This window comes from Nipponia nippon, unplaced genomic scaffold (assembly GCF_047370975.1).
Source record: "Nipponia nippon isolate SJK-2023a ecotype South Korea unplaced genomic scaffold, ASM4737097v1 scaffold_8, whole genome shotgun sequence".
In the NCBI taxonomy this organism is placed as follows: domain Eukaryota; kingdom Metazoa; phylum Chordata; class Aves; order Pelecaniformes; family Threskiornithidae; genus Nipponia; species Nipponia nippon.
The window spans coordinates 4,612,109-4,635,305 of NW_028262402.1; the positions used below are offsets into that span (position 1 = coordinate 4,612,109).

General features: G+C 43.9%; 1 protein-coding gene across 3 annotated transcripts in view; it reads right to left on the bottom strand.

Moving 5' to 3' along the window:
- Positions 1-3,796, bottom strand: part of MOB3B (MOB kinase activator 3B) — a 108,699-nt gene extending 104,903 nt beyond the window's left edge. For 2 of the 3 annotated variants that reach the window (XM_087742501.1, XM_087742500.1), the window contains exons 1-2: positions 3,669-3,736; positions 1,008-1,099 (exon numbers count right to left, since the gene is read on the bottom strand). The gene's annotated coding sequence lies outside the window, so the exon portion shown is untranslated. Of the gene's footprint in view, positions 1-1,007; positions 1,100-3,668 lie in introns of all 3 variants that reach the window. The other variant, XM_087742499.1, reaches the window with a different exon arrangement.
- Between the last annotated feature and the right edge of the window lie 19,401 nt (positions 3,797-23,197).

The window sequence follows — 23,197 nt, forward strand, 5'->3', positions numbered from 1 at the left end:
CAAATGGCAATAAGTGTAAAATTACAAAAACAAAAATCTAAACCAAATGCTCACTACAGTGGGGAAACACTTGTTTTTAAAATGGGAGAGGTCCTCTATTACTAAGTACCGGGATATACTGCACGTTACTAGCCACAGAATTTGCTACAGTCTTTCTGGATTAAAAACCTGCATCTTTTGATAGCACGAGGGTATGTTCAATCTTCACATAAAAATAGAAAATATTTTTTTTCTGATTGTATTGGTTTGGTACGGAAATACCCTCAACAGCAAAAGCGGCAGGTATTTTAAATTAAATCTGAACACAAATTTCCTAGATCAAACAGATCTTGGAAAGTCTTGATGGATAGAGCCCCCTGCTCTTAAAAAGTGTGTTCCCATGAAGCTACTTGATTAGCCTAAGTCCCTCTTTGTCTTTTTGGGATAAATTAAACGAAAGTTATGGTTCACAAGACAGGATGACCCAATTTTACACCCTTGCTTCCTTCCTTCCCCACTTTTCAATCCCATGTTCTTGTTCTGCTCTAACACTTGTTGAATCTTTTCCTGAGCTTGCCAGACTAACAGGAAGTTATCCAAACAAACCAACCAAACAAAATCCATACTTTTCTTCCAAGGTAAAGATTTAAAGTAAAGCAGGGAAGAACACCCACTGCATATGAGAACCAGCACAAAAGACAAAGGGGAGTGTGGCAGCAAGGCTGCGTAACAACCACAAGAGAACAATGAGAAAAAACATGCACTTCTGTTATTATCTGGTCCAAACTCCTTTAAAAGAGCCTCTCAGTTACTCTGTGTACGACTGACTATTAGACCTTCAGTCATACCTGCAGTTCATTTGTAAGCCTTTTTCCTTTGATATACTAATGTGGTAACTACCCATCACTGAAGAAGCTTACTGCAGTAGTAAGCTGGTAATTTCTCTGGAAGAAAATTTAATTGTATAGTAGTTAGCATTAAAATTCCAGTTATATCTTACTTATTTCAGATCTCTGTCTCCATCTTACCTGCACAGGCCTAAGTCCCTCACTCAGAAGAGGCTGACAAGACTCGTATCTGTCAAAGGTACTACTGAAGCATCTAATCCTGAGATAATACCCTAAAACAGAAAAATGAAATAACATCGCGTTTTGTCTATAAACTATTCCATCTGAGATCTCAGTTTACCTGACTCATGATAAAGACTGAATATTAAACAAAGAACAGTACCACGTTTTTCCTGTAACATTTTTAAACAATTGCTATTCCAAATGACTCTGTGATCCATGTTCCCAGGGCACTTGGCCTTATCTGCTTCTCTTAGGTTCTGTTCCGTAACATGAGAACCTTCCTTAGGGATCTCAAATGATGCCGAGTAGTTTGCTGGCAGTTGATAAAACATTTATCATGAGAGAAATACCAGCAAAGGAGCTGAAGTGATTTGGTCCAGTCCCAAGTTTCACATCACTCACTAACGTGCTCTAAGCAACACCAGCTACTACACCAACACTGTGGCAAAAGGCATTAAATCATCATTCCAAGCTGCTTGATGCCAGACAACATCACACTATGCTGCATCCATCTCCTTTTGCTCTTTAGCACTTTCTGGAACTCAGTATTGCTAGACTGTACCCTGTCTACCTTGTCTTCCTCTTCTTTCTGCCCTACCACCCTCTTTGAGGTGCGCATACTGTTACAAAAGAACAGTTTCCTTCTTTTTTTTGTGCCAGGAACAGTCTTTTCTCTACCCCACAGAGTGGAGAAACAAAACTGCCACAAATGTTGGTCTACTCAGAAGAGTCTGCAACTTTTAGAATAACACACTTTGCTATGGTGGAAAAGGGGGAAACAGGCTCTCCATCTACCAACTGCAGAGCATCTGGCCCATAAATGCTCCAGTCTGAGAATGTCTGGAAGATTTTCTCATGAGTATCTCTATCTAGATATGAATCATATCTGTATGTAAAAACACAATTAAATGGCTTGGAGAATAGAAACAATCCTCTTGTCTATATAAGAAATCACTGCAATCTAAGCAGGGGTGGGAAGGATCCTCAACCACCCTTTATCCATCTGATAACCATACGGGTAACCTGTTCTTGCTCTAACTTAGTTTAGAACACACCCCTGCATCAATTAGAACATTTTGTTTGTGAGAGCTACCCACAACCAGCTCCAGAACAGGTTGATCTGACTATCAAGTGGGAGCAAGAATGCCTCTACATCTTCAAATGCCAGCTGGCAGCAGTCTTGCCAGAAGAAAGACAGATGATCTGCAGGGTCAATCAGCTGCAAGCAGGACTCTCCAGGAGCCCCTGCCAACCAGGACCACTCTGTGCTTGCACCGCAGCTGTTCTCTTTTAACCCAACAGTGGGTACCTCTAGGGTTTGCTAGTCCTCACACTGACAATTACTCATTTCTCCATAACAAGCCCTGGGTCAGCCTTTGAGAGACCAGCTGTCAGGTTGCCACATCATGATACTGCAAAGACTTGCAGAGATTTCAAATCCTGTGTTCCGCTAGTGAACAAGGAGTTTAACACAGACCATTTTTCAATAAGCAATCTTGCAAACTAAAAGCAAAATCTGGCACCCTGAGCCTGCCTCTCCACAACTAAAAGACCTGGCAGATCAGCTGCATGGCAAGTTTCTTGAAAATCCCCAACATCAAAAGAACTGCGGCAAAATTGATGGTTTTAACGGGCTGTGCCTCAGTGTTTGCCATTCCAGAAGACAAACTCCCAGCCTGTGCTGCTGAGGCTTCCATCCCTGTGCTTAACACGGGTACAATAGGACCAGCAGGCAGGGCTCTGGATCTCACCCCCCCGCGGCAGAGTAGGGTGCAGAAAGGCAGCAGGACCAGTGGCCTGGGAGAGGGACACCATACTGGGCTTAAATAAATAGGCTAGAGGGGGAAAGATAATCCAAACCCAAGTCTGACGACTACTTGCCTCCTCCTTTCTCTCTTTAATCTGGTGCACCCCCGCCTGATGCCTGGCAGGGCGGGAGGCAGGAGCCCCCCCACGCCCTGCCCGGCTGTGGCTCGATCCCGCCGGCTGCCAGGCATCCACCGTGCGGCAACAGGTCTGCAGAACCAGCAGCTCCCTCAGCAAGACCGAGCAAAACCCTGGAGCTCTGGAGGAAAGCACGCAGCCACCTACCTTTGGGGCGGGGGGGGGGGGGAAAGGGGAGGAAAGCCCTTAGGAAAATGCACCTTCCCACGGGCTCCGGGCCAGTCGGCTGCTATACCTAAACAGTGCAAGTGACCGTCCTGCCCTCACACGGCGCCCACCTGCCGTTTCGGCCGGGACAGGGGGCGGGTTCCCACCCCCCAAAAGAGGAGGCCCCGGGCCAGCGGGGCACGACAGCCGTGGGGGAGCGGGAGACCCTCCTCGGCGGGGGCAGGCACCGGCCGGGTCCCCGCGTTCGGCAGGTGTGGGCCGCCCCCGCCGCGGGGTTGGGAGGAGCTGGGGCTGGAGGGGGGCACCTCCATTTGGGCTGAGCGGGAGAGGGAATGGGCGGGCAGCGGGAGCGCGTCCCAGTCGGCGACCCGCCTGCAGCGGGAAGTTTGTGGGGCGGCGGGACCGATCTCTCCCCTCACGGGGACCGAGCCGTTCCCTCACACGGACCGACCTCTCCCCTCACATGCACCGACCTGACCCGCCGCCTCCGCCTCGCCCCCGCCTCACCTCCGCCTCTCCGGGTGCCGCCGCCCGCCCAGCTGCCTTCCCCGCCGGACAGCCAGGGAAAGGACGCGACAGCCCAGCGCGGCTCCCCCGCGTACCAGGAGCCCCGGCAGCGGCAAGGCGCTGCCAACCGCCCGGCCCGCCCCCCCCCCCGCCACCGGCCGCGGGCTCCCGCCGCCCGTCCACACACGCTCGGCGCGGCCCTGGGCGGAGGCCGCCCCCTGGCGGGCGCGGGGGCGCCAGCCGCGGTAGCGGCCGAAATGGCGGTGCCGTCATCCCGCCGTCCTCCCGCCTGCTGGGCGGCTCTGCCGCGGAGGCGGCCGCACGGGTGCGCACCCTGAGGGGAACACCCCGCCTGGCTCTCACCGGGGCGGGTACGGCCCCGCCGGCGGCTCCCCTCAGCTCCCAGGGCGCCCCGAGACCTCCCACCCCACGCCGCGGCAGCCCTCTCCCCTGCGGCCCCCGTCTGGGGGGCGCTCCCCTTCCCCACGGCTGCCGGGGAGAGGCCTGATCCTACCCCGTACCTCGCAGGGCTCAGAGGAAAACTTAATCAGTTAAGGCAACGAATGCAGAACTTTGACCTGTTATGGGGCCTGTAACAAGCAGCAGGAAAATCTCAACCCCCACGACCTTCTTTTACAGGGCTCCTCGTAGACACAGTGCTCTGGAGGAGTTGTCCTTCCCTCAGGGTAGGAGGATAAGGTGAATAATCGTATTCGTGTTGCTGTTTTATCAGCTAAAGGGATTTCTGGTTTATCTAATCCATGGCGTTTATGGGAGTAGGCTGATACACAACCGTTTGTATAGCTAAATCCACCTTTGCAGTTATAGTGATTTGATTGTCTTGGTACAAAAAAAAAAACAACACACAACAAAACACATTCTCCCAGATGCGTATATACATACAGCTGGGACAAAAAGCTCTTTCTTTTTCATGCCAACAAAGACCTTCCCATCTGACGCATCTTTTCCACTGGCAAAAAAAAGAAAGCGGTGGGGGGCAGGGAGAAAAAGAGAGATGGTAATAGCAGAGACCCTTTTCAGAGCCACCCATCTCAAAATAAAATGGCTGTGTGCCAAACTCTTTATTATTAAGTGGAAAAATTTCAAACCCCACAGAAATGCTGACTGAGTTTGAGAAATCCTGTTTTCACTAAGACTGAGTGAACAAAACCCAAATCCCCCTCTTTTCAAGCAGCAGAAACCCACGAGGAACTGTACAGCCTAATGAAGATGCAAGACAAAGAACCATGCAAAATTGAAGACATTCTTCTGAGAAGAACAGCATGGCGAGAATTGACAAATGTCCCTGGGGACTAGTCAGTCTCTTCTCTGGAGGAATTATATCTCAGAAGGCATGGGGGAGAGGGCTGCCCACTTCACAAGTTTGCAGAAGATTGCAACAAATCAACAAGGTTTGTTGAAGACTGGCATTGCCTCCTTTCCCACTGTAAAAGGCAAAGGAAGGTGGCCTCTTTTTCTCCACTATGCACCCAAACCATTCCATTGCACAAGGGCCCAACTTCTGTCTCTCTGCAAACCTGAGATGGAGTGGGACAGCAGCTCCCATGTGGCAGAGGCAAAGCAGAACCTCAACTGTCCTGAGGGAAAGGCTGAATCTGTGGCCTCTTAAGTGAGAGCTTGGCTTAGAAGCTGTTGGCTCCCAAACCAGAGAAGAAAAGGTGAATTTGTAACTAAGAAGCTGCCAGCAGTTTGTGACTGAAGGGGGGGGAGTTTGAGTTGCTTGGAGGAAATACTGTATTGCAACTGATTAACTGTTCTTTCCAAACATGTGCAAATAAAGATAGCAGAAGCAACCCTTGTACCTTCACAAACACAGCAAGAACAGCCTGAGAAGTGACCCTTTTTCAGACAACTTTTTCGTTTAGTGTGGCAGCCACTACGTGTTTCTCACAGAGCTATCTGAACAAATAGCAGTAGAAATAATCTTCTTTCTGATAACAGAATGAACAGGTTTAAGTCACTGGTAGAACTGCTTTTTATCTCATTACCAATTCCCTGCTTTCAGGCAGTGAGTCAGTCCTTTCCTTTTCATGAGCTGCAGCCTGGTTTGACATTCTCATTACTGTATCCCATAACCCTATGTAGGAAATTGAAGATGGTAAAATACATGTACAGAGAGTTTGTGGGATTAGACCCCTAAGAAGGAATAGGTAAAAAAGAGAAAATGCCACATTCAACATTTCCTAAAGTATTTGCAAAGACTTAAACATAATACTGGGACAATGCCAGGTCAAAACCCAGCAACACAATAAAATAATTTTGAGACAAGTTCCCTATTAAAAACAACTGAATGACCTACACAAACTGTAGTTTTCTCATTTTCCCAGTATCCCCAAAAGCTTAAAGTCTGCATCCCTCTAAATGCTGTGCAGAAAGATGTTTTAAAAATGCAGTAGGTGTGGTTGACAAGATCCACTTTGTTATATATACTCAAACAAGGATAGACAGTGTCTCTGAGGACAGCATTCTCTTCTCCGTGATTCATAATCATTAAAGTGTATCAAGAACCTGCCAGCTTTGCCAAAATTTATTTTTTGGCGACAAACTAGAGCCCAGAAAGGACAAACTACAGACACGATTCTTTTCCTGAACTTCAATCCATGACCCCTTTCTTCTTTTCTAACCATCACAAATTGCTAGAGATGTTAGCATACCCCAGCAAGGGCTAGAAGTGAAAGGGACAAAATGCTTGAAAGCATGTCAAGGACAGCTGACTTTCTGAACAGGAAGATGCCTGCACCTCCCTCCTCTGTAGTCATGTTGTACACTACATCATTACCATGGCCACGTTCACCAGTACAGTCAATGGAAGTTGCTCCTTTGCTGCTGGGAGAGAAGTCAGAAACCAGGACTGTGAACCCAATCAGTCAATTTACTTCAGCAGAATTTAACCGGGTATCGATTCAGTCATGTATGCCCTATTATTCTAAGCACATACAGCAAAGATGCTGAAGTCAGGGGTCTTTCCTCTTCCTACCACACAAAATAGACAGCTCAAGAAAAAAAAAAAAAAGAGCAGGTCTTCAGATTAATTGTTGTTATTATGAGCAAACTGAAATGCAATTTAATTCAGCATCAAATGGTTGAGGACTGCTGAGTATCTTCCACTGTTGGAAATCCAGAATGGGGAAGGACACAGATGGGGCAGACAACAGTGGTACAAACAATTTAAACTAGCAGGAACAACATGTTCTGTTGTTGCTCTGTTTGGCGTTAGATGTGCTTGGATGCTCTGAAAGAACCAAAATCTTGCAAGTGGAGGTGAGAAGGGTTATTTTCCTATGGCTCTTTTCTGTCTGATTTTTGTTTTGGTTTGGGTTTTTGTGCCTGATATGACTAAATTAACATTTCCTCCTTGGTAGATCACAAAGTTTGTGTACATCTATTTGTCTACCCTGACATAAATCTGCGTAAGAATTGCTGGAACATACCATCTTTGAGATTTGTATCCCTTAATCAATTTTACGAAACTGGCTAGCAAAATCAAAACTGATCTGGGGACAGCAAGAAGAACAGAAACATGTATGTAACTGAGATACTATCATAAAGTCTGTTTTCTTGGGAAAGCAGGATAAAATTAGAGCCTGCCTTATCCTCTTTCCTTTTTCAAGTGGCCAGCTTATGGTTTTGATTTGAGTCTACAAAAAATTGGTGTGGTTTTGTTAAACCCAATTTAGACTTGGAGATAGTTTTTACTCCACTCTGCATCGAACTTACTGATTTAGTTTTATGTCAAGGCCCTGAATCAGCTTAAACCAAGCCAAAGGAGGCCATTGGTAAATACTGGCTGGCGGAATCAACCAGGACATTTAAGAAGTTATTGTCTGCAGCAGCTTATTGCCTCCCACTTGATGATGATTAACACCCCTAAAGCTGGGTCTGCTTTACTAAAAAAATACAGCATCTTCCTTTAGCTCAGCCACCATCAATGCCAGTTTGGACCAGCCGATTTTGCACTAAAGTAGGTTATAGGAGGCTCTTGTGTTAGGGGCTGTAGGCATGTGAAGCTTCAGAACAGCATGATTAAAAAAACCTTGGAAATGTAACTTAATCTCAGTCTGGTTTTGAAGTAAGTATGACTTTGTGTTTACCAGCACCCAATTCTGCGTGTATTAGGACTGGCCTTACTACTGACTATAAGTTACAGAGCTTTACTGAAACCACAGGACTATGCCATGCTACACCCTCTGAGCATATAGCCAGTGACATGTAACTAAGCGGCTATCAGAGGTATTGTGCTTGAAAGTTCACTTACAAGTTAAATAAAAAACACTTTTTTTTTTAAAGTTATTTTTTCCAGCTATTAAAACTAATACCCAGGGTACAAAGGGTGCCTTGTGATGTGAGGAAGGAAGGAGGACAGATGAGAGCAAAGTACCGTAGTAGAATATGCCTGCCTTTTAACCATTTTTGGCTCACTGACTTGGATGTGTTTATACAGTAGAATATCTTGAAAGAAGGAAGAGAACGCTATGTACCCTTCATATTTGTAGAGGAGATCTTCCTCTTTTTTTAATCATCAGCATGACTTGGCTTCCCTGTGCCATCTATAGAAAAATGATATAGCAAAAAATTGAAAACAGACAAAATAAACCCAAAACAACACATACAGAGAATCAGTCAATGAAATTCTGAATAGGATAGAGCCACAATGCATGCAAAATTAAATATATTTTCTTATAGGATTATATCTCCCTGCACTCCTTTCGGTTGGTAGCCCACAGAGTACTTCATGTCAGTATCCATCAGGACTGGCTCATGATTTTAACAGCTCTGCATTGTTCACAGCATAACCGTTCTGTACACAGTACCAAGCATTATGTTTTGACATAACAGCAAATTACTGCACAGTAAAGGCCTGCTCTCATAAAGGCAAATTCAACACAGTAATTCTCTTGCACACCACACTCTCCCCTTGAAATTCCTATGCATGGCACAGATCTAGCATAGTTGCTTCTCAAATAGTCCTGGCAACATAAATAATATTCACCAACCTGTGCAAGGCCACAGCAGGCAGCCGGTTGGCCTGCAGTGGCTTGGACCGCAAACAGCTGTGACTGCTCTGCTGAGATGTCTACACCTGTGTGGAAGGCAAGCTAATGCTGGTGTTGCTGAGAGAGAGTCTGAAGCGCAGCGCGGCCAGAGCGGGTACCACCACTGTATGGCTTGTACCTCCTGGTGCAAACAAATACGTCTCGTACACATTCATTCCTAACTTGCTTTCTACTCCCTAGCCACCTGCTTTAGATGGCCAGAACAACTAAGACCCAAAAGTGTGCTCTCCACCCCCCTCCCATGTGGGACTGATAGACAATTTACCCTCCCCACCATAAATATGTGCACCTGTGATTACAAATAGAAGGAGAGTGTTTCTTTCCCATAAAAAACAAGATGTGGAATTTCTATTTTTTTTTAATATGGCAATACATCTAATATGCTTTCAGATGCTGTAAATATTCTTAATAGAAAGTCTAAATACTCTCCTCCAAAGTTCCTAGACTCACATGTTACTGTGTTTTTTTTAAATATGGTGAGCATACACTGAAGTTGTTGGCATTAAGCAGAAATATCAGTGAAAAATCAGGCCTGGTGCCACAGTTTTTCTCTGTTGCATGTAGAAACTGTGGCACCAGGCCTGATTTTTCACTTATTCCAAAGCACCACACCCTGGAAATCTCCCGCTGATATACCCGGTAAAAGAACATGATTTGGCAGGGGAGATTTCAAACAGTGTCCTTGTTATCGTGTCAGCTTTTTCATATATTGACTTATTTTCAATTTTTTTTTTTTTTTTCAACTTAAGTTGGCTTTCTGCAATTGGAGATGTTCCACCATATGCAGTATGGCAGCAAGCAGCAGCAGTGAATATAATGATATAAAAAGCACTGTAAGGCTAGCTTTGCCATTGTTATGGGTGGCTCAGAGAGCACCCACAACCAGCTCCTGCATAATGGCTACTACTTTCAAACAGAACTCACTGTTGCCAGACCTGGTGAGAGGCAGGACACGAGAAGGGAAGATACAAGAACTCTGAATAAAGCCATTGGATGGCCCCATGACAGCTTCATTAGGGCTGGAATCCTTTTTCGTTGATGTTGGCCAGAGATTATGATGATCCTGTCAAAAGCCTATTTTCTGGTTCAGCAATTCAGAAAGACAGCTATTCCATCTGCTGATTGTCCTGGTAATTATAGTTGCCCATAGAACAATTCATTTCCAGCAGCTGAATGGCATCAGCAACAACATTTCGTGGCCTCATTGAGGTGCCAGAGGCCTGAGCGCATTTTGGTGTATACGTGCCATTGATTGCCTGCCTTTACTCCAGGTCTGTCATAACTGCCTCAAGAGTGTGGTGTCTGGGCTGAAAATTTGGTGAGGGGGGACAAGAAAATAACGCATATTTAACTGAGGTCTGATGCCGGCGATAACCTGTGGGTAGGGTAATCAGATACACTTATTGCTGTCAAAACCCACAGCACTGTCTCACAGAAGGAATCCAGTTTCATTTGGAGAGCAGCTGAACACCAGCACACTGAATTTGCTAGTAGTTTCAGGAGTGAAAGAGAAACACTACTAAGGTCAAGAGACTTGCGTGAATCACCTTGTTTACCTCTGCTGCCTGCCTGTTTCTGCTCACCTGTGGGGTACTCTCAAAGGTTTCTGTGGCTGACACCTGATGGGGAGAGACAGGGACTTGTATATTTCTACGGTAACATAATCTCTTTGGTGTTCACTAAGCAGTGTGAGTGATGGTAAAATTAAGGAGGAAACACAGTACCTAGAGGGAAAAGACAGCATGTGACCAAAGTATTAGTCGTGCTTTTGCATTAAGAAAACTTTTCTAGAACTCTCCAATGCAAAATATTGTAATGCCTTCCAGAGTTTATCTTGAAGAACATGGAAACAAGTTTTGCCCAATCTTAGCAGCATAAACAAAGAAAATCTTCCATTCCAATGAAGAAATTATACATTTACATGATGGTGACGAAGAGTGGAACTCAGTGCCCTTTGTCCCTTTGAGATTGTTTGCCATTCCTACCCAGCAAAAAGTAAACAGCAAAATCCAATTACCATTTCCTCTAACTCAAACACTGCTCAAGGCTTCTCTCAGGACAATGATTGTATTCAGGCTGCTTTCTGAACTTAATTCTGCTCTTATAATTGCGACATCTCTTTAGGATTTATTTGCCAAAAATGTGTGGATCAGAAAGTGCTATAATCTTACTGCATTTTGACAAAACAGGAGTCCCCTCCTTTTATTTTTTTTGAACCCTTGCTCCCTCTCTCCTTTCCCTCCAACAAAGCAGATACAATTTCAGCTCAGGATTAAAATAGCAAATTGCTCTTTGTATCAGAAGCTGACAGAAGACACAAAAGTTAGCCTTCAAATGCCAAGGCTTTTCAGCCAACGTGGCCACCTAAATGGTTAAGATTGCTTGAGGATAAACAGAAGAAACAATGCTTTCCTGGAACTAGTGGCAAAATTGTATCTCCTCTTGGGATTGCTATAACATTAACGTAACATGAAGGCACTCTGTCAGGTCCACAGAGCACACATTGGTTCAGTTTCCAGCTCCATTAAGAGCTATTTGATTGAGGATTTTGTTTTCAACCACTGAAGTCACATTACAGAAGAGGCACAGCCAAAACCAGCTTTCCCCAGTGATCCCATATAGCTGAAGGGTAGAATTGTGCTTTCCCCAACAGGTGAAAACCATTACAGCCTTTAGAGCACCAGACAGGACTGGCTGGATGCTGGTTAACCTGAGGATGTCAGCTGAACTAATGACCCAAGCCCTGTGAAGTGGAGCCCTTTCTCTCAGCCCTCGCTGGCAGTGTTTTATATGAGAGGATGCAATGTATAACAACCTTTTCAGGAGACGAAGCAAGGAGGTCTCCAGGTAACATCAACCATCAGACAAGCTTATATTCCCACCTAGGCCAAACATACCCACCAGCATTTGCTACAGTAGGAAATGGGAAAGAGGAATGTTGTATTAACCATGGGACACGCAGAGATGAAAGAAAGTTATAGCTACAATGCTATGGAAAGAGACAAGGGGAGCATCACTCATACTCAGAATCCAGCCCGGCTCCTTCCTGGCGTACAAGAGCTACTTAAAATACTCTCCTAAGCATGGCTGCCACTAGATCTGTCTCCAAGTTTTTTCCTCGTCTATTTGTCTCTACTCTTAGAGGTTCCCCATAGAACTTCTCAGCTCCTGCTTAAAGCTACCATGATCCCTCCACCACCTGTGCTTAGAGCAGATCATCAAAGGACCGTATGCAAAGTCCTGCAAACTGCCCCCTTTGCCCAAGTATCCAGTGATCCCAGTGTTTAATACAGAAGTTATACCCCTTTTTGAACACACTCTGAATTATGTTTCATGCAAAACCCAGTAAGTCCATGCTGTACTAGCTTGGCCTGACATTATAGGGCAAATACCTTAGGAAAGAAAGGAAAAAATGGAAGTTGTGCAGAATTTCACTACTCTTTAAATATTTCAGCCACGTTTTGAAGGGAGACCCACTGCGAACCAATGTCTGCCATGCTTTGTCACTAAACACTGGACAACATATATGGGATACAGAAAAGTTCATGGTATGTCTTGGATACCACGTGTTATAAATGGCACATCAGAACAGTTTGGGTATGAACATACACTTTAAAAGACCCCCATACACACAATGATAAATATTTTTGCTTGGCACTTAATCTTACCTGTTGAGTGTTGACATAGCACTTTAACACTTTTCAGAAAGATGTATATGCAGCTGGAAAAGCTGTGGATTAATGCTGTTTCAGATTCAGGCTGGCCTATTCCCTGTCTAGCCCTAATCTCTTCTTCTGTTTAATGACACCATTCGGATGCCAAAGCTAATTTGGAACCTAGCAGCCCACTTATTAAGTGGGACTTTATGACAGGAGAGCATTACACTGCTGCTTAGACAGCTGCACTGGCTGCCTGGAAGCCTCCAGGGAAAATCCAAAGCTTTCAGGGCTCTAATTGTTTTGGATCTGGGTTATTTTATCAGCAGAAGAGGCACTCAACTATGAGAAGCCTTGATATAAAAGAGAAGTGGGCGGCAAGGGCACTTGGATACTCAGGTCTCTTTCTCCCCAGATTGAACTCCCAGATGTGTTATTAAAGCCTATTTTCCAGTCTGGCAACTGGGAGAGGGAAGGTTAGAAGAAGCTCTTTGCAGCATATAATTAGTTTAGGTGCTGAGTGCAGGAGCATCAGCTGGTAGAATATCTAGATGATGAAATTCTGTTATTTTGAACATTATTACAAATTAGGAAGACTATTCAATCCTTGGAAAGACATTTCTGGTGTTTATGTCTTGTCAAACATACCTAAATAAAATATACTCTTGGAAATTATTCTCTGAGGGCTCAACAAATCCAGGACACTAAACAGTTTAAATATTGAATTCAGACTATTATGACAAGACAGACCACAGAGTGCACAGTCACATATTTCCCTTTAATAAAAATAAGTTACTATACCTTTAATTCACTCTCTTATCTAAAGATAACACTACCATCTTCCATACAAGGAAGGTTGCCTTACAGGCCAAAGCATGGATAAAGTGCCGGTTCAGTGAAAGAGATGCACTTGCTTGAACAGCAGGTACCAAGATGAGTGGGCTGATGCCCCCAAGAAGGGCTCAGACCCATGCATACTGCAGTGGGAGCAGAAAGTATTAAAGTTCATTCTTGACCTGTCACCTGGTTCCCTTGTTCACCCTGAAGGCTGCAGCTTCCGTGCATTTCAGCTTTCCACAGGGGTGTGTTGGCTAACCTTACATGCACTGGCTAGCAGGGCAGAGTAATTTTTTTCTGTCTGCACTCTGTGTCACTGAGTGGATCTATAGGAACATCCAGAAGAACACAATAAGTCTTCATTGCACATACAGCAATATCACCTCGGTCCTGCAAGTTTTGCAAAGTTATTCCTACTACAGCAGTTGAAGGAAAGGCAAGGGCCCATTTCTGCCTTCAAAATTACACAAGACAATCCTTCGTAAACTAAAGGAATCAGGTAAATACAGCTCCAAAACACAGTTAAACCACAAGGCTTACATTTTTCAAGGTTACTGTCTCCTTCAAACAGCATCAAGGACTCACTTGATAATAGAGGCAGTATTCATAGTTGAAAATCTCATCTTAAAGCACAACTTCCTTTTTTTTTTATTAAATTACTAGCTTTAATAATAGTGCCATCTCTCAGAGCACCATTTTCATGACCATAGGTAAAATACGATGTACTTATTCATTAAAGAGCAGGTAGCAGTGCACCCCTTCATGTCCCTGAAATATGGAAATGTGGGCTAATCCGTCATAAGATAAGACTGTGCATTCCAGCTGGAGAAAAGGACTAATGGAAGGGAGTGGGGAATGCATTTCAAAATACAAAGCTATTCTAGATATCCCTGTGGGTTACCTGCAGTGGTACAATTTGCCTAGGAAATACAGTTCTCTAAGGAAAAGCAGAGGGGTTTGAATAAATGAAAAAAAATATGCATAAGTGGGCCCAGCCTGCAGAAATCTTCTTGGTGTAACTCCAGTGCGATTCTACAGACCTGAGTGTGAAGCCCTGTCCAGACACTTTAATTTGGTTTCAGGGTGGCTAAATTACCAATATGATGTAAATGCATTCCCAGACTAGGTAAACTAATCACTGGTTATCCATACCCAGATGGCCAAACAACCTTTTACATCAGTCTAATGGGAAGGACTTCAAATCACACTGAACATAAAAGGAAAGTGAAGAACAAAACTCAAGTTGCAGTTCTCAGTGACTTTTTGTACCTTAACTGAGAAAGCTCCATCCACACTACTCTGTCCTTGCTGACCATGCGGTGCATGCACAGTAAGGTAGAGAATGCGGTAATGCTTTAATTCCTTCCATCCGTAGGCACATGACACAAAAAAGATGGTCCTTCCTGGTAGTGGAAACCCCCAGTGGTCTCTGAGTTGGAGACTTTATACTCTAGAAAACAGATTTGAAACTGAAGAGAAAAAACAACAGTGTCAGCCCCAAAGTCTCCTTTTATATAAATTCCATATGCATTTTTAATCATGCATACTTGTATTGCCATTTTTTACTAAACTGATGCAAGATGTTCCTGTTCCTGTCATCATGGATTACAATACCCCAGTTTTAGTTTCCAGGAAGTCGGTATGAGACCACTGTTTTTGCTCACCAAATTCCATCATGATTTTCAGATTCATGCATGGTCCCCTGAGCCTCTCTGAATCTGCTGGGTCCAAAGAGATGCCTCTTTTAAATCCAATCAAACCATTAATTCAGTGAGGTCTTCATTGTCTGATGAAGGTCTTGACGTGAGCTAGCTCATGCCACACCATTCTTTATAGGTACCTCCAAAATAAAGAGACAGAAGAGGTATCTGAAACACCCTGAAAGTGATGTCCATTCACAAACCAGGATCCAGACTGTGAAACCCCAACTCCACCTCCTACACAGAAGGGGGAACCAAAGGAAGAGCTGAATCCTAGTCTAAAAATATTGGAATTCACTCTTGTATTACATCAAAGTTTTCTTGGCATATTTTTCCAGGTGTATGTCATTCTGTGGTGTTTCTGATTTTATATTCACTAAATAACTTTCATGAATTACTTGAATTGAGAGATGGTTCCATCAGGACTGCTCCTGTCCAACTAGTTCTGTGATCGGTGTATCTGAATGGGGTCCAAGGGTATAGTAAACTGCATGCAGAAACATGCCAGGATTCAGAATGCTTGAGATTAAAGAACAGAGAAATTTCGGTTTGTCAGTCTGGCTCTTCAGCAAGTGAGCTGCCACTTCTACAGGCCATAACACTCCTTGTCAAAACCAAATAACACAGAGTGTCAAAAATGTCCTTGCAAGCTTTGAAATGAAAAAGTAAAAAGCTTAAGAGAAGTTACTTCCGTTACAACTTTCACAGTTCAGCACTTGCTGTATAGACAATGAAGGACAAACAAAATAAGCTCAACTGAAACAGCTTTTACAAAGAATTGTTTTTCTGGTTTTGTTTAGTTGCATGTACAGGCCACTCAATCACTCAAAAAAACCCAGAATTCTGTTGTATTTGTTGTCTTTTTGTTCAAATGCTGGTTTCTTTTGTTTTGGTTTGGTTTGGGTTTTTTTGGCTAGTAATTGTGTTACAAAAACTGTTACAAGGATTTACAGTTCTCATCTCACTGTTTCTAAATGCCTTAATGAGAACTAGTTATATGGCACATTTCCAGGAAGGTAATTAGTAAGAGCCTTATTTACTTTCTCCTTTGCCTTCTGCTTCCAATTCTGCTTGTTTCCCCTTCCCTTCCTCCTGAAAACCACCATGGCCAGAAAAGGGAGCAAAGAAGTTGGATATCAGAAATATTCATGTCACCTCACATCAGAAAGATTCAAAGTGACTGTATGAGCACTTGTGCTATGCAGCCATCAAGGCTCTGTGCTTAACAGAGAGGCTTAACTGCAAGGGAGAAGGACAGGGGAGAACTTAGGCTGGTCTTTTTCCCCTCACTAACTAAAAAAAGATCAGAGTTATGGAAATACCACAGGGTTTCATTGCTGGGTTTGGGTGTCCAAATGAGCAATCCTGTCATTAGCTGATCATTAATGATGTTTGCCTCATCAAGGATATGAAATACTGTGCTGTAGGTACGCCTTCTAGAGCAAAGCCTAGCTTTCTTACTGACAAGCCATGACTTGGCTTGAACTGACTTTGGGACATCTCTACACTTGGGACAAAACCTAACTGTTTTGTTAACTAAAATTTTCTTCCTTCAAGAGCTTTTTCTGCCACCCTTTAACCCAGAACACTATTAGGAACAGTTATCATACACTCTCAAGAAAAAACAGCAAAGGAAATGTCTCCTTCAGAGAAATGACTTATTAAAGCAAACCAGTATTAAATCATAGCAGACCTTGAATAATTGCTGTTCTGGACCATCTTTAGTTGGCTTCAAGTGGCTCACCCCAGTCACTTAATAGCTGATTAATGAGGTACAAACCTCATCACCTTTTATCTCTGCAGCCACCTGCCTGTAGAGTCATTTCTACTCATCAGAGCAATGTCTTAACAAGAAAAGTAAGGCTAACAACCCAGAGCATCAAAAAGCTGCCTGAAACCTATACTATCCAAGTGACTGTACAGTCACCAGAGCTGTTTTTTTCAGATATGCTCAGCACACCAAGCTGAAACCCTGAGATGCTGCCATGATGTAATCAAAGTCCTTCCAGCTTGTGGTGGATGGCATTTAGCTCTCTCCTGCCTCAGGAATCATGGAAACACGTAGATCTTGCCCTTGGTTCTCTTTCCTCCTCTCACCTACAACCTCCCCCCTGCCCCAAGCCAAGCAGATTTCAAACATGAAACAGTAAAAATATCCTGGTTCTGAAGCTGGTCCTTAAGTCAGCAAAGTCTGCACTGCTTAACCTTATAGACATGGTCTCAAACAGTATAAGAACCAGATGGGTCTTGCTTTTGTTGCAAAAAAATAACAATGCTGTTTTTAATAATGGCTTTATTTTTCTCAAGCCATTGGCAAGATTTGACATGCAGAATAGTCAGCATTCCACAATTTCTGCCCACAAGCAAGTGTGAGATGGCTCCAAGATGCCTTGCTTCTCTGTACTGCAGGAGTTTTCTAATGAGACGCCAAACTTCTGAAAACTGGAGATGCTGCAGCACACAAAGCCCCTAGAGAGGAACTGTGTAAAACTAAGTGGAAGTGGAATTAAATCAGGCTGCATTGGAAATGCAGGAACCTACAGCAATGAACATAGTAATGAGTTCCTTTCTGTAGACTGTTTCAAACAAATTGTGGAAAACTTAAACATACTAAGTTTTTTCACGACCTCATCCCATGGCTGATACCAGTAGATGTTTTTCAGTCCACTTCAATAGCCTCTGATCAAGCCATATGTCTTTACAAGCATTTAGATATATTACAATAGTTTTAAACATTCTTCTCATAATAAAGTACATACAGAAATATCTGCTGAGGCATGTTTCTGCCTGCTTTTTTTGATGCATGCTGCATCAATTTTCTGCTAGAAATAAAAATGTTGCCTGCATTCAGTGATTAGCTGTGAGGGAGGAGAAAGGAGAGAAGGAATTGGATAAATGCATTACAACAATCTTCTACCACTAGGAAGACAAGTAGAGTAATCCAAACCAGATGTGAGAAAAAACTAGAGGCACATAAGTACGATCATTCTAATATCTATTTGGTTTCCACCACTCAGACTTTCTTAATGCTCAAAATTCAAATGCATTTGTGATAAAAACAGACTATTTTTCTAACCAGAGTCACAGATCTCAAAACACTATTTTCTGCCCTGTGCCATGCTACCTTTGAACATAAAGGCCTCCTTTCTCCTCTTCTTTCGGAGCTTCATGGATAATTTATCCTTTCCTTTTTGCTTTTTTCTTTTCCCGTTTTCTGCTTTCTGTTATCCTTCTTCCCTTTTAGTTTAATTTGCACACTCATACCCATTACTTGTGATCAGCTGCCTGGTCAGAGGGCACATCTGCAGCAGTGTTTCAGTTCTCACCAGGAATGCTCTCCTAAGATCATTCACCTGATCATCCAGCCTTCCTCACTGTGGTTTGGCTCACCTAATGGACTGCATAAAATGGATTGCATCCCATTAAACTGAATGAGAAGACGCACTCCAGTAGCTCGTGAGCAGTCAGTGTATGGGATGGAACTGAAGCTCGTCTGAAGTGAAACTGCTGAAACACATACAGTGTGGACTTCAGGTGCTCACTACCAGTTATTTTGCTCTATGAAACCACTCCTACAGCATTTCACCAAGTGGTAACACAATGTGACAGAAAAACAGGCTTGCATTTGAGTAACCACACATCCACTAAGGCTGTTCTGTGTCCTGTGAATGCATCTGCTGGTTTTCATCTCAGTGCTGTGGTTATCACACAGAGCTTTGACATTCTTAGCCTCCCTTTGCACCTTTCAACCACTGGGCTCCCCAGCACACCACTGATGGTCCCTCGCTGCCCTGCCCTCCCCAGCAAGGGAAGGTTTTCATCCTTCCCTTCCAAGAAGGCTTTGGTTCTGTTTCCCTGACCTCCATGGATGGATCTTTTTTTTTTTTTTACCTTCCGACTTGGGAAGAATTTCATGCCTAACCCCTCCAAGTCCTCCTCCTTCCACCCAAATCCTTTGTTTGCACTAGAGTAAATGCTGCCCTTTCAGCGCACCCATAACCACGCAGTTTGCTTTTGCTGTGTCATTGTGCTGTTCTTCCCAGCTTTTTCCTCAAAACATTCTGTGAATTCTCTTTGCAAACAGAGAGCATTTGAAATCCCACTGGCTGCTCCTCGATTGGTTCGGTCAAAGGCTCCACCGACTGCAGCAAAGCTGTTTCCAGCAGCTGCCCGCAGACAGACAGGAGGTCTCTGTGCACCGAGCGGGGCAGAGGATGGCTTTGTGACCTCTGGCATCCAAGTTATCTAAAAGCCTCCTTTTCACAGCCCAAAGAATCAATCTTTCATTGCACAGCAGAATAACACTGGCTTCTGTTTCAGGAAAGAAGTAGCCCTGTTTGGGTTTAAAAGCAAAAATGTTTTCAGTCTCTGCACAATCAGGCTTCTTGGAGTTCAGACAAATGGCCTGAACTGCAAAATACTTAATTCTTCCCCATTTAAACTGTTGCAAGGCCATGGGGAGGTTTCCCCCCTAATAGGAAAACCTCTCTGTCCCTCACTGAGCTGTAGAGCCAAAAGGCAGAATTCAAATAACAGGGGCTGGTGGGAGGCAATCTGGGTTCCCGTCCTGCTCCTCTTCCTTGGGTAAGCCACATTTGGGCTGGGGCTCAGAGCACCAAACTGTTGCCTCTTGGATTCTTTCTTCAGTCTCCTGCAAAATAACTTCCATCTCTCTTCCTCCATGCCAGACTCTAGCACCTTTTGGGTTTTTTTAAAGATCATTCCACAGTCTTGCCTGGAACCAAGAGCAGGTACGGGAAGCTCAGCAAACAGCTGAGACCACCAGGAGCACCTGCCTCCTCGCACAGACCGGGACTGGCCTGCAGCTTTCAGAAACAGGGCTGAAGCTCTGTTCTGAAACTGTGCTGTCAGGTTTCTCTCTGATTGCAGCTTGTGGCTTCAGCATCGCCCTGGTAGCTCTTGGCTGCCCAAGGCTAGCCTCAAAATTGCTGTGACTTCCAAATATTGTCCTTTGTAGAAGGGTCATGCTTAAGCCAACACGCATACCTTTTGGCATCTATCCCAAGGCATTGGTTTTGTAATATGTGTCATTACTAAGCATCAGAAATTCACAAAAATAATGGGACTAAAAAATGAAAGTTTTTAGCAAAATGAAAGGCACGTCTAGTATTCAGTTTGTGAATTTGCACTTTCAAATAAAATTGCCAGCAGAGAAAGCGTAACAAAGCCACATAAAATGCTAGAACATTTAATGCAGCCTCCACCAACACAACCATCCGCTCAAGCACTGCACAATTTTTTATCTGTACATACTCTTGATTAACAAAACTCCATAATTAAAAAAAAATAGATATACTCTGACACTAATGTGTAAAGTTAGTCCTACAGATTTGGCTACTTTCTTCTGTAATAAGCACATTTACAAGCTGGCACTTCTCTGGAACTAATTAAAGACATCACGTTGTCACCACATCCATAAGACCAGTCAAACAGACAGATACTTCTTTTCACATGTGACAGAGTGACAGGTTTGTTCACAAATGGACAAAGAAATCTATTGAAATACATGAAGATGGGAATGAAAACTGGGTGATGAGTTTGAAAAGAGACATTCTGAAAATTAATGGAGTCTATTAGCTATGATTTTTTTTTCTTAAATACATTATCAGAAAGGTCACTGGAATGCTTTGTTATATTTTTGTCACATCTTCATAGTTTACATTGTGTTTGTATGTGTTTTATATCTATGTGAATATTTTGCCTGAAATACAGGTAGCTGTAAATACAGCTCAATCAGATGCTACAGTCATGTGGGCTGCAACTATCCTAAAAAACATTCAGAAATATATCTGACTTTTTGTGGAGAACTTGAGAGACGGTGAAAAGGTCTGAAGTACAATTCACATTTTACAGAGCGACCATGGCAGCTACCAGCTGGCATCAAAGAGCATCTTTATTTGATGGAGTCACAGGAAATCAAACATCCACTGAGTGCACTGCAGTCATGACCTGCTAGCATCATGGATCCCTGAACCATAACCACAAGCTTGTTTTGTGAGGTGCTGTGCCGCTATCCCATGCTCCTGGTAAAGCCACATCTGCCCAATATTGCCTAAGTGACAGTATCTGAAATACCAAATTTGGGTACAGATGTAGCAAAACTAGGACCAATGGGGAAAAGCAATCAGGTGTAGGGTGCTGAGGGGAGCTTCGTGGGGGAAGGAATATGCAAGGACGGCAAAAAAGTCAGCTTAAAATAAGAAGAAATAGGGAGTAAGGTATGAAATCAGGCTCCAGCAGCAGGAGCATGAACACCTGCAGACAGCAGTGATGCTTACCTGCGTGCCCCAGCCCACTGGGATGCCAGAGGGACCCTCCTTGGACAACCCGCCATCAGGTCTGTGTCCATCAGATGTGGCGTGGGAGGATATCGATTTGCATGTCCACACTTAACAGAACTGGTATTTGATTGCGATTACGTGTTCATGTGTTTCACTGGACTTCAAAACTGTAATTAAGTTTCATACTCAAGCCTAATACTCTGCGTCATTATTTAATTACAAGCTGGTATATCTGATTGCCTAGATCACTGAGAATTTCGCTGTCCTACCCATTTCCTTCTAGAGTGATCGTTAATCAAAAAACATGTTAATCAGTTTTTATCAGCTACCTCTTGGGTCTCCAGCCTGCAGGGGAAGAGTCAGACCTTGGCAGTAACAATGCTAAAAGCAGACTGAACCCAAAATGTTCCTCAGCCTGCCAGTGCCCAACTCTGCCAAAAACTGCTATGAAGTTAATTAGTCATTTACTTATTGTCCAGGTCCTTTGTACTCTATGTGGTTTGTCTGTGCAGTAGCCCTTGGCTACTGAAAAAAAAACACAAAACAAATGCCAGAACATCCTTCCTCCAGAATCTAGGTTATCAGAAATTATTTCCAAATACTTCTGTCACAGAGACAGGGCAGGGAACGCCAGCAGGAGACAAAGCGATGCAGGATTAATCTCCAGTGAAGAGGCAGCCTGAGACAGAAATCTCAGCAAGGACAAACTGCTTTGCATCCCTATGGATAAATGTGGAAGGCTGAAACTGCAGTTTCATCAGTCAGCTACACTACTGAACATTTTGGCAGAAATACTGAATTACTGTATGTATAGACTGCAGTACTAAATTTCAGTATTCCCTGACCTGTAATTCTTATGTTGCTGCTTCTACTGAAAACCAAAAGTCTGGCAACCATGAGTAATATTTAACTAAAGCTGGAAAAGACACTCTGTTGTACTATAATGAGACAATTTTCTAAATGGAAGAGAAGCTGGCATTGAACTTAGTTTCACAAATTAGCTTTTGGCTGTTGTACATTTTCAAACATTTTGGCTTATTGTTAGATACAGGTTAGGATGAAGCTTCAGACATTTGCCTTTGAGATATCACTGCTTCACAGCATCAAGCTTTTACTTTGACACTCAGCCAAAAATCTCTTAATTGATTTTACCTAATTAACCTTGCTTACATGTCTACATTCCTCTCTCTGAAGTCTTTGCTTCCCTGCTACAGATAGAGATTTCTACAAAAAGTCCTGATAAGCCCTCACGTTTCAAGTAGAACATATGCTGCCATTAATTTTAATGTGTGCTAAACCCTATAGATACCATACTCCTGATACCTAAACTTTTCTCTCTGGGATTCATATATTAGCGCACCCCCAGTTTCTCTGGTGAATCCTGGGCCACCTTTCCCTGTCTCCAGCCTCTCTGGCCCTGGCAGCTTGCTGCCTGCCACGGCCTTCTCCCCAGAGCTGCCCCTGGTCTCACTGGCATGGCTGCCAGGGCTCTGCCTGCCCAGGGCAAGGGTGCCTTTTGCTCCTGCCCCAAGTGCATGGGGGCCCTGTCCTTTCCTCCCACTCGTTCAGGTCCCTCTGGACAGCCTCTCTGCCTTCACGCTCATTGACTGGTGCCCCCAATTTGGTGTCACCTGCAAACCTGACAGGGTGCACTTGGTCACCTTCCCAGGTCATGGATAGAAATGCTAAACAGGGCAGGCCCCAGGGCAGACCCTGTGGGACCCCACAGGGCACCAGTCTCCAGGCAGATACAACCCAGTGACCACCACCTCCGAGCCAACCACCCACCCAGGTATTTACCCCCCTGGTGGGGCAACTGCCCATAGCCTAACATCCAGCTTGGATACAAGGGCACTGTGGGAGAGTGCTGGAAGCCTTGCTGAAGTCAATGTAAATGATATCCCCCGTTCTCCACTGTGTTACCTTTATAGTTACGCAAAGACCAGGAATCAAGATCAG